This window comes from Dasypus novemcinctus, chromosome 25, assembly GCF_030445035.2.
Source record: "Dasypus novemcinctus isolate mDasNov1 chromosome 25, mDasNov1.1.hap2, whole genome shotgun sequence".
NCBI classification, from domain to species: Eukaryota; Metazoa; Chordata; class Mammalia; order Cingulata; family Dasypodidae; genus Dasypus; species Dasypus novemcinctus.
The window spans coordinates 6,368,998-6,386,630 of NC_080697.1; positions in this window are offsets into that span (position 1 = coordinate 6,368,998).

A 17,633-nucleotide genomic window follows, 5' to 3' on the forward strand; every position below is an offset into this window, starting at 1 on the left:
GGTGACAGGAGTTTGAGGAGCTGCTGAGGTCCAGTGTGGAGAAGACTCAACCTAAGACCCATCTTTCCTAGGAGGCTTCTCCAGGCTCGCCCAGCCCACACTGAGTTTTCCCTCTGCATTTCATTGTCAGTCAGTGTTAATTCTGTGTTTTAGATCATTTCATGGACCTGAATTTGATGTTAGAAGACCTAGGCTGGGGTGAGCACACCACTTGCTGTGATCATGGACGAGTTGGTGGGACTCAGCCCCTGCTGCCACACCGTGAAGCTGTGTCACGGTGCATACCTCTGTGACTTGTAGGATTAAGTGATCCTCTGCGCACGGCCGAAGCCCAGCTCAGAGAGGTACATCGGTACCCCTAGGTGCCTCAGCAAGACACTGAGGCCTTGCCAGAGCATTCTGTACTCGCTCCTCCCACGTCAGGGTTCTAGAAAAATCACCCTACTCCATGGGTCCCAAACCCACCACAGACTGGGTGGCTGCGTGGCAAGTTCCCCTAAACCACCCTGTGCAGTCTGACTCCTCGTCGGTGTGGCTGTCGTTGTGCTCCCTGCCATGTCCTTCCCCAATTTGCCAGATTTTGCCGGAACGTTCTGGAACGAGTTCAATCCCCTCAACTGTAGAAGGTTTTCTTGACCACTCTGTCTTCAGAGACCCCCGTCTGGTTGGATGCCCACCCAGCACTCCTGCAGGGGAGCCAACGGTATATGTGGGTGGGGGGCTAAGCTGGGAGAGGGACACCTGGGAGCATGTAAAGGATGATACGTAACAATGAGTACCTTTCATTCAGCACCTACTATGTGCCAGATTTCCTGATAGGTGCACTTTGAAGATTGTCTCTAAGCTTCAAAAGTCCATGCCATAAACCCATTTTGCCAGTTAGAAACAGAAGCTTGAAGGCTGTGTGACCTGCCTCGTGTTGTACAACATGGAAGCGGGGGAACCAGGCTCCGAGCCCAGGGCTGGCTCCACAGGTCCGCGTTTCCTGCAGCTGCTTGAGGCAGGACGAAGCTGACGAGCAGGCATCTCCAGAAGGCACCTTCTGACCGAACGGACGGTCATTCCTCCTGACAACGAGAGCTGCTCCACACAGAGCGGGCAGCCTTTCTGGAGAGTGAGGCGCCCACCTCTGGAATGCTCCAGCACTGCTGCAGGAACTGCTGCAGAGGAGCTTCAGGTTGAAATTAAACGAGAGGACGAGCGATGCTTCCTTCTCTCCTCTGTCTCCAAGTGCAGGATGCACCCTCTCCCGGGTTGAGGCCAGGGGCCAGCTTAGTGGCAGAGGATCGCTGGCCTTCAGTGGCCGCTGAGCCATGACCGTAGCCCTGGAAGCGGATGGATGGGCCCCGGAGCCCCATAGGGCTGCTTCCGGCACCTGGGCTCCCGGGAAGAGGCCAGGCCACTGGGCTCCGGCTCCTCCGTCTGTCCCCCAGGCCACAGAGGCCGGCGCGGGCCTGCCCGAGGGTCCCGTCTCCGGAAGGCTCCCCGAAAGTGGGGCCCCGGAAAGTCGGGCTCCGGCGTGCCGGCCTGACAAACACCACACATATTGAAACACTCGGGCAGTTTCCCGGGGCTCCCAGGGAGAGCCTGACCCCTTGACCCCCAGCATCTTATTAGCGCGCAGGGGGCCGCGCGCCTCCCCCGGCCCCCTTTCCCCCCTAATCCATTCACGGGAGCGGCGAGGGGCCTGGGCCTTTGATGTCCAGGCCCCTAATTGGAAGGAAGTGGAGTGTTAGCCTGTCAGCCTTTTAGGCTCCCATCAAGCCTCCGAGAGGCCCGCCGGGGCGCGCTCACAGGGGCCGCGCCGGCCTGCTGGGAGTTAACACGCTGCGGCCCCGCGGTCCCCGCAAGGTCCACCGCGCCCTCGGCGGCCGGGCCCCTCGCGCCCTGTCCCTGTCTTCCGCCGGCCGCTCGGGGGCCTCGGGCTGCTAGGCCCGCAGTGCTCGCCCGCCCCAGGAGAGGAAGGTGGCGGTGCAGGGAGCGGCTCATTACCGCCCAGACACCGGCCCTGGCCTCCCGGCTGCGCGCCTTTGATCTCCCCTTTGGAATTGTGTCACTTCCCAGGAATGCGGCCCCCCACCCCAGCTCAGAAACCGGGCGAGGAAGTGGTGAGTAACCCTTAGGCTCCCAGGCTGGGACCTGGGGCCAGAGGGACGGGGCCGGTTCCCTGCACGGGCCCTGCAGCTCTGCTCTTTCCGGCAGGGCTAGGGTTCGAGCAGGGCAGTGGGCAGACCAGGGTTCTCTGTGCTGGGGCTGGACCTGCACGGGGCGTGGACGGTGGCCACCTTCTCCCTGCCAGGGAGCGGAGGGCGGGGGAGGCCGAGCTGCGAAGGGCTGGGGTCGGCTCTGTCCCCTGGGTGACACCCAGCTGGGAGAAAGAGGGGCGGGCTCAGAGACCCATCCTTGTGGCTACACGGGAGAGAAAGAGAGAGTAGGAAGGGAGGCTGGGAGGGGGCAGAGGGAAAGGGAGGAGGGACAGAGGAGGAGGAGGAAGGGGCAGAGGGAAGGGAAGGAGGGGGCAGGGGGAGGGGAGGAGGGGGAAGGGGAATGGGAGGAGGGGCAGGGGGAGGATGAGGAGTAGGGGAGAGGAGGAGGGGCAGGGAGGAGGAGGGGAAGAGGGGAGGGGAGGACACGCAAGCACCTGAGCGGGCCTGGGAGCAAACGGGTTTGGAAGGGCCTGGCCGGGCCCCAGAGCAATGCTGGCGTTCGGGAGCCTGCGATGGTCCAAGTCCCCCAAACCCTGTGGGCATTTACGACATGAAGCCATTAGACGAGACTGGCCGTAATGTATTCCAGCGTGAACGCTGCACGAGAGAACACATGGAATAGTTTAATTATCATTACTAAGCATAATAGTCCCCAGGTTGCCAAGTACTTGGTTGAAGGCAGTCTGTTTCTTGAAGTGCCGTGGCATGCTTGGATGGTCCTGTTCTATCGGAACGTTCTATGTCAGAGGGACCTGCCCGAGAACTGGGCATCATCACCACCTTTCCCAGGTGAGGAAACTGAGGCACAGTCACTGCACACAACGCTGGGGCTGAAACAGAGTCCCCCCAACGCCGAGTCTTGGCTGCGGCCTGGCGGGTGCTTCGGGTGGGTGCCAGGAGAGCGGGCTCCTCCCCCGTCCACGGTGTTGGCCACTTTTCACCTGCCTGTTTCCAAGACTGGGTGTCAGGCTGCTCCCTGCCCTGTGGGAGGGTGGCCCCTTCTCCTGGAGTTCCAATGCCATGGACATTCTTAATCTCAGTGCGTCAATTCATGAGCAGCTGCTAAGACTTTGGTCAAGTAAAATTCAGTGCTAAGGCCAAACCAAACACAGGATTCAAAACCGAGGAAGAGCCGTTGACTCCCATTTAAAATACTTTAACTGGGAGCCTTCTCTGGCACTTCTCTAATTGTCTAATTAATGCGATAGTAAACTGACACCAAGCCAATGGGAGCCCAGTTGTGTGCTAACAGCTCTGGGCAAGCTGAGAAGAAGTGTAATTTCTGCGAGTCAGCCAGATGGGAGGAGAGAACGGGAAGGGAGGGTGCATGCTAATTTGCAGTTTGATGGACTCTCTTTGTAAAAATAAACATTTTTGCAGAAGCCTAAGGAAAGCGAATGTCATCCGTTTCATATCACACAATGCCTACTCGTGGATATGGAAGACGTGCTCATTTCCAACTGCATTTTCCAAGAGTCACATCTAATTACAGCAGAGAAACTTGCCTCCTTACACCGTCATTGCAGAATTGGCTGTTAGCTGCACAGAGCCTTGAGCCGAGCTGCAGAGATGCACCCGGGCTTGGGCTGGAAGTGCTCCCTGGTCTTGGCCCAGGGGACTGAGGAGCACCCAGCTCCAGGGGCTGGCAGACACGCGTCCCCACTGGAGGCGGGGCCGGGGAGGGGCGGAGTTCTGGCGGCCTCCTCCATCAGGCCTGGAATGCCTAGTTCGAGGGAGAGGGGAGAAGACCTGCGCCCCATCCCTGGACGCCCAGTGGAGGCTTTAGCAAACTCAAGAGCTGAAGGTCAGGGACGTGACGGCCAGAGGGCTGGACGCTGTCTTCACGTCCCTCCCAGAGGGGGCTGGGAACGTGCCCAGAGCCTCCTTCGGGGCAGCCCTTGCTGGCCCAGCCCGTGGGTTGGCTTCAGCCCTCAGGGACTTTAGGGTCCGCCTGCTCCAGGTCATGCCCTTTGGGGGAGCAGGAGCATCAGGTGACTGAGCAGGGCGAGAGGGTTACAGAGGTCCAGCCACTTTACCCCAACGTGGGACGCTCTGACGGGTGACCCTCTTTCCAGAGACCCCCTAGGGGAGAGGGTGGAGGCTCCACGGCTGCACCCCAGCTCCACCTCTTCCTTCCCATTCTGCCTCCTTCTTTTTCCTTCGTGGGCACTGAGCCCTAACCTTGCACTCCAAACTCCATCTCAACGTCTCCTTCCGGAGAACCCAGACTGGGCCACCCTGTTTCTTACTTGTTTTGCCCCTGTCTGGTTCATATACAGATGAGCAGGAAGATCCCGTAAAATAAAGGAGCCCGGGCAGTGGTTTCCAGGGTATCAGCCTGTGGAGACTATTCCGTGCTACTTGGGCCTCTAGGCACTTGGGGACTTGGGCTCGGAAGACTGGCACCGGAAGGCTTGGTTCCTTCAGCTCTAGGGCCCACGCTTTGTGGCTGAGCCCCTGTGTACCCCAGAGGGTGGAGCAGCGGGATGCAGGGGTGCCTCAGAAGGAGCCTGCCCCTCGGGGCTTAAGCAGATGGCTCTGAGCAATTAACTGAATTAAGCCTCAAGGCCAATTCAGGAAGGAAACCAGGCTGGATGTTTACCTTTCCAAAAACAAGCAAATGGCCAAACTGGTCAGTTCCCCTAAGAGGGCAGCAGACACCCAAGCCGGAAATGGACCTGAGGGCCCCACCCAAACGGCTTAAGTGACAGCCAAGGACTGACGCGCCAGCATGGCGCCATGTCCCTGGGTGGGAGGCGTGCGGTGGTTCTGGCCTGCGGGGAACACGGCGTGTCGCCGTGGCAGGCCGAGCAGTCCCACGCTGACCTCAAATAAGTCCGCCGGAGTCCCAGGGACCCGCTCTAAGGGGTGCTGGGTGGGGCGGGGCTCAGCCAGCCATAAGACAGGGACCCCATCACAGGCAGCACCCAGCGCCCTTACCAGGACCAGCCCAGGCCTTCTGGAACGTGAGGGACAAGGGCTGGGGCTCGCTGCTTCCGTGAAGCTAACGCTGTTTTGCCCGTACTCGGCTTAGCCAGGTCGCTCGTAATTAAGGCTGAAGGGTCTCTGCTGCCACCGCGGTGGCTTCCACCCCAGGGGCGGGGGAAGTACCTGGACTCACAGATGGGGAGACGGGAATCATTAGAACACATACGGGCATCTGGTGATTAGAGGAGAGCGGACCCCAAATTGAAACCAGGAGGCGAAACCACCGGGGGCTTTTCCGCAAACCGCAGCATGGGATGCAATTCCAGCTGCACCGAAATGAGCAAGACTTAAGAACGCAGGAAGATTAAAGATAGCTCATTTACGGATGTCCCAGTGGTCCTGATGTGATACTTGATGGTCCATTAGAATTCTTGGAAGGAATAAAAGGAGAACTACTTTGTTACAAATTACCAAAGGGTGGTCAGGCAAGTGCCTGTGGCCAACCTTCCAGGTGGACACTCAAGGACTCTCCTTAGAGTAAGAGAAGACTCGGAGGTGCTCCTTGGCCATCAGTGAGGAAAAGGAAATCTCAACGGGGATGGGACTTTTCCAAGTCCACACAACCCCCTGGTCCCATGTGTGGACAGACTCCAGCTTCCAACTCACGCACCTCCTATGGACCCATGCTGACTTGCAATAATTAGTTAGGATTTTCAAGATGGCAAGCAAAGAAATCCCCTCCACACCTCAGCTTTTTCTACCGTCATACCTGCTATCCTAAAGCCAGAGTGTTGTCACACTCATGAACCACCATCTGTGGCCCATCCCACACTCTCAGCTCTTGGTGGCCACACCGAGCCTTGTCCGAGAAAGACCTCCGGCCAGAGAAGACCTTTGCATCCCAACTGGCTCTGTTTTAGATGTTGATGAGGCTAGTCTGGTTGGACATGGGTGAGGTGGGTGAGGTCCTCTGCCCACCTGGGGTCAAACTGTAGGGGTGGAGTAAGAGGCCAGCGGTGGCTTGACCTCAGGTGGGCAGAGGACCTCTTCTCCTGTCTGCTTTACTCCTCTTTTCCAGAGAATTCCAGGCCTATGAAGAGATCTGAGCAGGGACAGGAGCTCATCATCACCCAGGCAGACTTTATGATGGACATCAGAAATAAACACGGGCCCAGGATAGCGTGAGGTCAGTGGGCTCAGAGGAAGCAGTGGGTCCCTGTAAGGATTGAATGTGATGAAGAGGGGAGATTGGGGGCCAGTTCTCCCTACAGGCCCCCTTCCAGTGGTCACCAGTTGCTTTACAAATTGTTAGCTACTTCTTCCAAGATGGAAGCGGTTGCTCAAAGGCACAGCTTCTGAGCTCCAGCCGCAGGAGGCCCCGTGAAGCGGTAGAGGGCCTCAGCTGTGACCGCGCAGGAGGAAATGGCGCCCGCTGTCGGATTTAAGCACAGTGACATCTCCCTTGTGAGTTCTGGCCAGTTGGTGGCTTCAATCTTTCTTCACTATGTAAGTCTGATTTGGCCAGAAGGAGGCAACTGCTGATGAAAATGTTGAAAGGTCCTCAGAGCTGACAGGGACAAGGCCGTGGTGACACGCAGCTCCGTGTTCATATTTAAGAATGGGACTCTAGAAGATGCCTTGGTGGTTCTGTGCATGCGTGTGAGTGTGTGTGTAGGAGTGTGTATGTGATGTGTATGAGTGTGTATATAAGTGTGTATGTGATGTGTGTATTGTGTGTACGAGTGTGTATGCAATGTGTATATGAATGTGGTGTATTTGTCATGTGTGTATGATGGTGTATGAGTTTGTGTATGAGTGTGTATGTGATGTGTGTATGAGTGTGTATGAAGTGTGTGTATAAGTGTGTATGCTATGTGTGCATTGTGTGTATGAGTGTGTATGTGATGTGTGTATGAAGTGTGTGTATAAGTGTGTATGTGATGTGTGTATTGTGTGTATGAGTGTGCATGTGATGTGTGTGTGTATGTGATGTGTATGTGATGTGTGTATGAAATGTGTATATAAGTGTGTATGTGATGTGTGTATTGTGTATGAGTGTGAATGTGATGTGTACATGAATGTGGTGTATGACTGTGTTTGTGATGTGTGTATGATGGTGTGTGAGTTTGTGTATGAGTGTGTATGTAGGGGAAATGTGAGTCTTGTCCGCTGGGGGCTGCACTTAGGCTCATTTCATTGAGCTTCCGTGCTGCAGGCATCCTTGGGGTCGGTGTCCCTAGATTTTTCTCTTGAGCTGCTCAGAGTCCCCCAAGAGGACTCTCTACCTCCTGCCGGGAGGTGCAGGCCTGCTGCCAGCACTGTGGGTGCTGAGTGGGAGAGGAAGCCCGGATGAAGCACTGAGGCAGTGGAGCTCCTGCCCTGGCCAAATCACAACCATCACATACCCAAGCTCAAAATACCTGCCACCTCTATCGTCTGTGTTTCTCACCATTTGCTGTCTCCCTCCCTGGTTCCACCAAGCTTGATTTGGGGAAGAGAACCAGCCTCCTAGAACGGGAGATGAAAGAGCTACTCTGTTTTTCATGAACACTTTTATGTGGTTATCTGGTTCAATTTCATTGATGGTCTTGGTCTCTATTGGGCAAAGCACACTTTTCCAGATGGGGTCAGGAGAACGGAGATGAGCTCACTGATAATCACCCTGAGTGGTACCCATGAAAATAAGCTGAAGTCCAGGTAATTGAGACCTCTTCCCCTGCCCTGCCCACTGCGAATGGGGGAGTGCCTTACCACTACCTGGCTCCAAACTTGAGTTTCTTAAATTCACTTCTCTCCTTTTAATTTTCCTGTCTCCACCCTCATAGTAAGATTTTCAGCTGCCAGCTCCTGCTTCCAGTGTTCTGCTTCTCCTTGGATGATCTGTTTAGTAAAAAAAAGAATGTGTTTAAATAAGGTATTGCTAGCCTCCATGTGGGACCTAGAGTATGTCCAGTGAAAAATGAGCATGGATGTAATGGATTTTTTTGCTTGCTCAGAGACCTTTCTTATTTCTTTCTGGTATAATAAACAAGGACTTTGTGCATTTTGGTAAAGGAAAATGAATTTTTAAAACTCTTCAATTTATACGCAAAGATCATCACTGCTGCAGCTCCCTGGGGCAGAGTGGGATTTAATAGAGCTTTGGAATGGGAATCCAAAAGACCAGGGCAGCTGGAGTCCACCACGCGGGCTTTTCCAATGCTGGGTCTGATGTCTTCTGATTCCGACTCCTCCGTCATCTTGCCGTGCATACAAGGGAACTAAACTTTACTTCCCCATCCACGTGGGGGGCTTCATTTGGAAAATCTTGGTAGACCTCCAACTCTGACAAACACATTTTCCCAGTTGGAAGGAGGCTGAGTCTCTTACAGCTTTAGAAAACTGTGGTTTGGCAGGAGTAATCGTGATAAGCTACCCGGGAAGCCGCCAGAGCAGTGACCACTGCCCCCCCAGGGCCGTGTGCTGGGCCTGCACTGCCTGCCCCTCATGCTCCAGTGGCTTCAAACAAGATCTGCCTACACCCAATATACAACTGAGTTTGGGATTAGAGCTGAGTCATCCAACAACAGATCCGACTGGCCGATTTAACCATGGCAGTTTCTATGGCCCAGATCTGTATTTGCCAGCTAGGAATAGAGCTGCCTGGGAAAAGGGATGCACACTTGAGCGATATTGTCAGAGCATGATGAGTCATACCACCGTGTCAATTTTTAAATGATTTCAGTTGTTTATTTTATTCCTGAATTACTTCAGGAATTACTCAAATCATTTGGAGCCCTCGGAGTTGTCCATCAGAACCTGGTTTTTCTAACAAAGACTTCTTGTAGTAAAAGTCCTCAGGGTCGTGAAGATCGTTACCGATTTGTAGACAGCAGCTTTGGGAAGTGCCGCTCGGCATTGTCTAGAAACGCCGACGTATTTTCTAGATCGTTGCTCTTCCTGGGGCCACACTCCAGTGACAGCAAAACCCCTCAGCCCTGTGTGAAAGCGACTGGCGGTCTGCGAGTCAAATGAAAACAGATGCCTCAGGCCAAATAACCTAAGAAATAATTTAATGTGTATGTTTCGGTAAAAAAAAAAAGAAATTGAGAACTTTCGATTTATCGGCAGAAATCATCGCCAGTGTGAGGAATGGAATAGAGGTAAAATCGGAAGAAAGGTAGCGTTAGAAAGAAAGGCACTGTGGAAGGAGGAAAAGCCCTGGGGACCCAACCGCCTCACCACAAGACGCTTTCACAGTTACAATGGGAGATTTCCCTTCTACACGGTTTGGGGGTCCAGTTTGGAGGCTGCGTGAGAGGGGGACAGCGTTTCCAAAGCCAAACGGGCCAAGATCTCGCCCGCATCGTCCCCCCAAGGCTCCCTCAGGCAGCGCTCACGATTCAGAGAGAAAGAAGACGGGAGGCTCAGACCAGGCCGCGTCCAGCCTGTGCGTGAGGTACGGGCACTCGTCCCCGCGCCTGGGCCAGCCAGCTCCTCCTCAGGGACCTCCCATGTCCCCACGTGCAGTGTTGCCTCCAGGGAGCCCACGGGCCAGCTGCACCGCCCGGCTCTTCCACGTGCTGGAAGGTCCAGGGTATGGACGCCTTCCTCGCCACAACAGCCAAAAAACCTGCCCTGGGCACTACAACAACCCAATTACCCCAGGCTGGGCCCCTCCAAATGCCCCTGCAGGGCGGGCCCTCCTCTGGTTGAGTCCCAAGTAGTAGGTATTGTCACGGGGTGGAAGGACCCACTGGAGAAAAAGAGCTCCTATTTTGGAAGGCGTGTAAAGTACCACTCCTTCTTCAGGACTCAGGTCAAGTATCCCTGCCATGGGGAAAATTTCCTCGATCTCGCCAAGTAGAGCTGAGGCTGCCTCTGGGTTCTCCTGGACCCGTTCATCCCACCGTGAGAGCAGCTGCCACTCCACATCTGCCCTCCACCTCGACCTCAGGCGCTGAGCTCTTTGAGGACTTCTTATTTTCTAGCCCTTGCACATCAACATAACTCTGGCATATTATAAGCACTCTAGAAAATGCTGTCAAATGAATAAATGGACGAGATAATAATTAAGCTGGGTCTTCAGCTTTTTCCACTTGAGGATTTCATTGCCCTTCAGTGGATTTTTATTATATATTCAGCCTAAGAGGCAGAAATGGAGAGGTAAGAGATTATCGATAACAATGATGATGATACTAAACGTTAAGAGCGACTCAGAATAATAACCGTCAGTACACTACCTAAAACCACACTATGTGTAGGGCACTGCTGAAGTACTTTATTTACTTAATTTCGTTCAATCCTCACAGTAGGCCTGGGACTAAGGGGGAGCACCTAAATCACAAAATGTAAGTAGGCTGCTCACTCGCAGGCTGCCCCTTCCTTGCACACCCAAATTAAGTCCTGGCCTTTCTCACCATTATTCTCTTAAAAATGTGTATTCTCATCACATAGAGGCAGAACTGAGGCCCAACCAAGAGGGGGGTCAGCGGTGGGGCAGGACCTTCATCCCAAGCCTGGCTGATGAGCGCTCACGCTCTGTCACTAGGACAGGGCTGTGGTCAGTCGGGGAGCTGTTGTCACTGGTCCACCATGGGAGCACAGGACCCGAGAGTCAGGGTTTAGAAGCTTTAGGGCAACCAAGCCCACAGCTGATGGGCTCCTCTCCCCACATGAGATATAGACACACAAGGACCAGTACACCCCAGGCTGGGGAAAACAACCAGGAACAAGCAGATTGGTCCTTTGCCACGGAGAGTTTGGGAAGCACTGTGCTGGGAAATACCAGGGAAATTGTGACACCCATTTTCAATATTTTAAAAATTTCTTTGCAGTTTCATGACGAGCTGTGAGATAGGATACCAGGAGAGGAAGGTAATGAAGTGAAACTTCTTGGACTCTGTTTTTATTTTTATTTTATTTATTTTTATTTTTTTAATTTATTGAAATATATCACTCATACATAAACATACATAAACAATAACTGTATAATAGTTGTGAACTTACAAAACAAACATATATAACATCAAACCAACATATACAACATCTCACCCTACCACCAATAACTTGCATTGTTTTTAAACCTTTTTTACTAATGATTAAAGAACATTGTCAAAATATTACTACTAAACAAAGTAGTTTTCCCCTAACCAATCCAATTGTTATTATCTTTACATCATTTATATATGTGCACACACAAGTAAGTGTATAGTAAAAGTTGTGAAACCACAAAGCAAACATGCATAACATCATACAGGGGTCCCATACATCAACCCTCCACCAACACCTTGTATTGTCGTGAGACATTTGTTACAAACTGTGAAAGAACACTGTCAAAATCTTAGTACTAATCATAGTCCTTATCTTACATTTGGTGTGTTTTTCTCCCATCTCGTCCTATTATTATTTTTTAAATATATTTTTTATGACAGAAGTTGTAAACTTATAAAATAATCAAGCACTTGTGCAGAATTCCCAGACAACACCCCTCCATCAACACACCACAATATGGTGTCATTTGCACCAGATAAAATAATATCATCTGATTGTTACCATGTCCATAATGTACAGTTGGTTCACATTTTCCATACTGCCTCAGTATCAACACAGTACATCTTTTGCATAGATGCAAGAATATTATATTATTACTACTAATCACAGTCCATAGGTCACTCCAGCTGTATTTTTCCCATGCTTTTGCACATTCCCATCACCCTGCAGTAGTGATATACATTTACTCTAGCTAACAAAGGACACTCTTGCATCTGTACCATCAACCACAATTCTCACCCACCTCTTGGTTTGCTGTGCTATCCAGTTCCCAGATTATTCTCAAGCATTCTGTCAATTGGCATTTATGTAACAAGACTACCATTTTCAGTCACAGCCCCCTTTATAAACTAGCTGTTACTCACTGTGTGTTACCATCCACTCTATACATTTCCACAATTTTACAGTAAAGCTAATTAAAACCTCTATATACATTAAACATCAGTAGTCCACTCAGTCCTTCTCTTATCTCCTTTAAGAATCCACCACCTACCACCAGGTCTTGAAGATAGTTTCCAGTAATTTCTTCTAGAAGTTTTATGGTTCTTGCTTTTACTTTTAGTTTTTTTATTCATTTTGAGTTAATTTTTGGAAAAGGTGTGAGATAGGGGTCCTCTTTCCTTCTTTCAGCTATGGATGTCCAATTTTTTCAGCACCATTTGTTGAACGGATTGTTCTGCCTGAGCTGTGTGAATTTGACAGGCTACTCAACAATCACTTGACAATTGCTGTGAGGGTCTGTTTCTGAACAATAAATTTGGTTCCATTGGTCTATTGTTTCTATCTTTAAGCCAGTACCATGTTGTTTTTACCACTATAGGTAGGTATTATGATTTAAAGTCTGGAGATGAGGGTTCACTTTCCCTTGTTATGATGTTTCTGGTATTTAGGACTCCTTACCCTTCCAAATAAATTTAATGATTGTGTTTTCAATTTTTTCTTTAACGATGGTGTTATTTTTTATTGAGATTGCTTTACATCTGTATATCAATTTTAGTAGAATTGACATCTTAATGATATTTAGTTTTCCAATCCATGAGCATGGAATATTCTTCCAGTTGTTTAGGAGGTTAGGTTTTTTTATTTGTTTTAACATTGAGTTGCAGTTTTCTGAATACAAGTGTTTTACATCATTGGTTAAGTTTATTCCTTACTATTTGAGTTTTGTCTGTCATATTTTATTTTCACCACTCTTTTGACACCTTTTAGTTACTTTTATTGATATAATCTTCATTTCTAGACTCTCTTCCAGGCCTTTCTCTTCTGATTTTTCTTTTCAGGCTCTAACACACCCTTTTGTGTTTCCTGAAATTCTGGTCTCTTGCTTGCTTAGAAATTCTCTCAGTTTCTGTTTATCTGTGAGTACTTTAATTTCACCCTCAGTTTTGAAAGACAGTCTTGCTGGATATAAGATTCTTGGCTGGAAGTTTTTCTCTTGTAGTATCTTAAATATATCAACCCCTGTCTTCTTACCTTCTTGGTTTCTGGTGAGAAATCAGCACTTAATCTTATTGGGTATCCCTTATATGTTATGCATTACTTTTCTCTTGCTGCTCTTAGAATTCTCTTTTTGTCATTGGCCTTTGTCATTCTGATGAGTATATGTCTTGGAGTTGGTCTATTTGGATTTTTTCAGATGGGAGTATGTGGTGCTTCTTGGACAGGGATATCTATATTCTTCAATAGGTTGGGAAATTTTCTAGCATTATTTCTTCAAATATTCCTTCTGCACCTTTTCCCTTCTCTTCTCCTTCTGGGATGCCCCTGACACATATGTTTGCATGCCTTTTGCTGTCATTTAGTTCCCTGAGACCTTGTTCAATTTTTTCTGTTCTTTTCTTCATCTGTTCTTTTGTATGTTCACTTTCAGAGGCCATTTCTTCAAGCTCACCAGTCCTTTCTTCTGCCTCCTCAAATCTGCTATTATATGATTCCAATGGTTTTTTAATATCATTGATTGTACCTTTCATTACCATAAGATCTGCTATTTTTCTATGTATGCTTTCAAATTCTTCTTAGTGCTATCCAATGTCTTCTTTTTTTTTTTTTTTAAAGATTTATTCCCCCCTCCCCCCCAGTTTGTCTGTTCTTTGTCTCTTTGCTGCATGTTCTTTGTCTGCTTCTGTTGTTGTCAGCGGCATGGGAATCTGTGTCTCTTTTTGTTGTGTCATCTTGTTGTGTCAGTTCTCTGTGTGTGCGGTGCCATTCCTGGGCAGGCTGCACTTTCTTTTGCACTGTGTGGCTCTCCTTATGGGGCGCACTCCTTGTGCGCATCAGCACTGTGTGTGGGCCAGCTCCACATGGGTCAAGGAGGCCTGGGGTTTGAACCGCGGACCTCCCATGTGGTAGATGGACACCCTAACCACTGGGCCAAGTCTGCTTCCCCCAATGTCTTCTTAATAGCGTTAATCTCTTTAGCCATCTCATTGAATTTATTAAGGGGATTTGTTCGAACATCTATAATTAGTTGTTTCAACTCCTTTATGTCATCTGGAGGCTTATCTTATTCCTTTAACTGAGTCATAGCTTCTTGTTTCTTGGTGTGGATTGTAATTTTTTGTTGGTGTCTTTGCATCTGGCTTACTAGAGTACTTTTTCAGGGTGCAGTTTTTCTCTTTAGTTTAGGGCTTCCTATCCTTTCTCTCTTGCTGGTTGTGCAGTGGGAGCCAAGCATGTAGTTGGTGCTATAAGCTGTGGAGGCTCAAGCTGCCCGCATTGCACCAGGGACCAATGAAGCTTCTTCCAACTTTCTACTTTGCCAGAGGTAGGGACAGAGCCACAGCTGTGTGGAATAATCCATGTGCAGGCCTGGACTATAGTTGCCTAGGGAGTCTGATGAAGCTTCACATTCTCTTCTCCCCTGCCTGGGGCAGGGATGGAGCTGCAAGTGTGGGCAGCAATCTATGCAATGCGGGTCCAAGATGACTGCAGTTGCCCTGGTAGACTTCTGATTTCCAGTCTATGCCAGCCAAAGTTCCCTGCAGTTACCTGTACAGGCTGGTGCAGGGCTCCTCAGCCTCCTCCCCACCAGAGGCAGGGCTGAAGCCTAGACTAGGGCTGCAGGCTGATCTGTATGAAAGAAACTGGTTCCTGCCCACACTGAGAGTTTTAGTCAGCCTGGCTTCCCCTCAGGCTTGGGGCGGAGTCAGAATGGAGGCTACTCACCTCTTTCTGACTTGAGCTGGTTCACACCCCCTTTTCCCAGGGTTTCTCTTAGCCAGCCAAGGCTACCAATCAGTGGCCAAAATCAGCAGCCAACAGTCTTCTCCTCCCCTGTTTCTGGGAAATGGAGCTTCCAATTCCTGTCACAGAATAGCTCCTGGGGCAGCTCATGCCACCAGAGTAGGATGATCACTGGACTCTGTGGCTTGGCTGGTAATTTCCCAGAGAGGCTGGCGCAGGTCCCCGCAGCTTTTTCCCTACTGGAGGTGGCACTAGGGCCTAGGCTGGACCTGCAATTTGACCTGGATGGGAAGAAGCCAGTCCCCACCAGCACTGGGGTCCTTAGTCCACTCCACTTCCCCTTATGCCAGGCATGGAGTTAAGATTGTGGCTCCTGGCCTCTTTCTGACTTGGACAGGATCAAGCTTTAGCTGTTCTCAGGATTATACTGTAGCCTACTGAATTTCCTCATCAGTAGCTGAAATTGGTGCCCAACTGTCTCTTCCTCCCCCATTTTGGGGAAGTGGAGCTTTCAATTCCAGCCATGGAAGAGCTCCTGAGGCAGCTTGTGCCTCCAGTGGAGGATGGCACTGGGCTACTGGGCATGGAGCCTCTACTTATGAGTCTTCTCTGCAGATGGGCAGTCTCCTCCTTCCATTCCTTCAAGGACATTGCATGATGCTCTTCTGGTCTCCTGGAGCCCCCAAACAGGTGCTTCAGCGAGCTCCAGAGAGCTCCTGGTGTTTATGAACTGCACTGTAGCAGGAGCTGACTCTAGGAGCTCCTTACTCTGCCGCTATCTTGCTGGTTGTCTGGACTCTATCTTTTAAATTTCTAAAATTTACTTTTATCTTTTGAAACTTTGTTGGTGCCTCCATGCATACAGTTGGGTGAGCCATGCTCCACTGTTTATGATACACTCAGCACTGGTCCGGTGCACTGGGCCTCTTTGTTTTGTTTATGGATGTGACCTGATATGAAATGATCATGAACACTCATGAGCTCATCCCTCAACCCAGGAATCACACCCGTTCCACTAACTTAGAGCGACCTACTCCCTCTCTAAGATCCCATCTACTTCCTTCTCCTGTCTGCAGCATTAGGTGACTGAGTAATTCCATGCGGCAGGTCTAGATGTCATGGAGTTGGAATTCATTCATTTTCATGGAGATAATATTCCGTTTTGTGAATATTTTCATTTTTCCCTGGGTGGAATTTTGGTTGAGTGCCATTTACCTATTTGTTGCCTCTTAGCTCCAGGGCCACTCTGTTCTATGACAGTGGAGCTTGACCTTGAAATATTTCACCTTTGCCAGCTGTCACAATGTCCACTGTGTCAGTAAAGGGGATTGGGGCCAGGACTGCTCTTGGGGTTCCAGTGGGTTTTCTGTGGAGTCTTCTGCCCAACCTATGGCTTCTCCAGTTCCATGGCTCCTACAGTACCAGTAGACAGCAGAGCTTGGTGGTCAGCAGCGTGGGGGACTTCTCTGTGGGACTGCTATCTTAGGGCTTCCAGCGAGTTCTGAGGTACAGCATCTCCCTGTGGGCAGCTTCTCAGTAAGCCCCACTGGCATGGCTCTGCTGTGAACTTCTCCAGCATCCAATGAGTCATAGCTCTTTCCTCTCCTATGAAGTCACTTTCTCAACTTTGGGTGAGAGAACCCTCTTCCATGTTTGTTTTTTCTTGAGTGCTCTTCCTCAACTCTAGGAACCCTGGCTATGCTATACATCTCCTCTTCCCTGTATGTTAGAGGCTGTGTTAGTCAGGCTTCTCTAGGGAAACAGAACTGACAAGAGATACCAGTAGATAGTATGAGGTTTATAAAGTTGTCTCTCACGACTGTGGGAGTACACGAGTCCAAATTCCATAGGGCACACTCCAAGCCAGGGGCTCCAAGGAAGGTCCTAGATGAGTTCCCCAAGAGAACTGTCTGCCTCAAGCAGAGATGGGAATTCCCCCTCTGAATGCTGAAATCACTTCTCCTTTTAAGGCCATTAACTATTGGATGAGACGTCATTCATTGCCAATGGCAATCTCCTCAGTTGATTGTAGATGTGATCAGCATGGGTGATTTAAGTCCACAAAATGTCCTCACAGTACAATTAGGCCAGTCCTTGCTTCACCAAACAACTGGACACCGTTGTCTGGCTAAGTTGACACATTAGCATAACCATCACAGGGATTCTTTTTTTAAAACTCCTTTAGTAACTAATGTCTATTATTCCAATACCCTGTTATAATTACTTATTTTTTATGTTAAATATTCCATGATCAAATTATTGTGTATATTTTTGTCTCCTGACTGGACTCTGATTAACAGCAAGTTGTTTCTACGTTTTTGCTATTATATGCTATGATTCTATGAACATTCCTGAACATGTCCTGTGCACAAGTGTAGAAGTTTTTTGTTTGCATTTAGATATATACTTGGGAATGCAATTGTATAACCATAAAGTGTGCTGACGTTAAACTTCATAAGATAACTTTTAATTGTTACCCTTACTAGCAGGGTATGAAAGAGTCCAAGCTCTCTCCCAAACTCTGCATTGGCTAACTGCTCAATTTTTGTCAATCAGAAGGGCAGAAAAATGGTGTTGTATCTTATTGTGAACTTGACTTGCATTTCCAGAACAAGAATGAAGTTGAACACCTCTTCACATTTTTTTTTGACTGTATTAGTCAGCCAAAGGGGTGCTAGAAATTGGTTGGTTTTTATAAAGGGTATTTATTTGGGGTAGGAGCTTACAGATACCAGGCCAAAAAGCATAAGTTATTTCCTCACCAAAGTCTATTTGAAGCAAGAT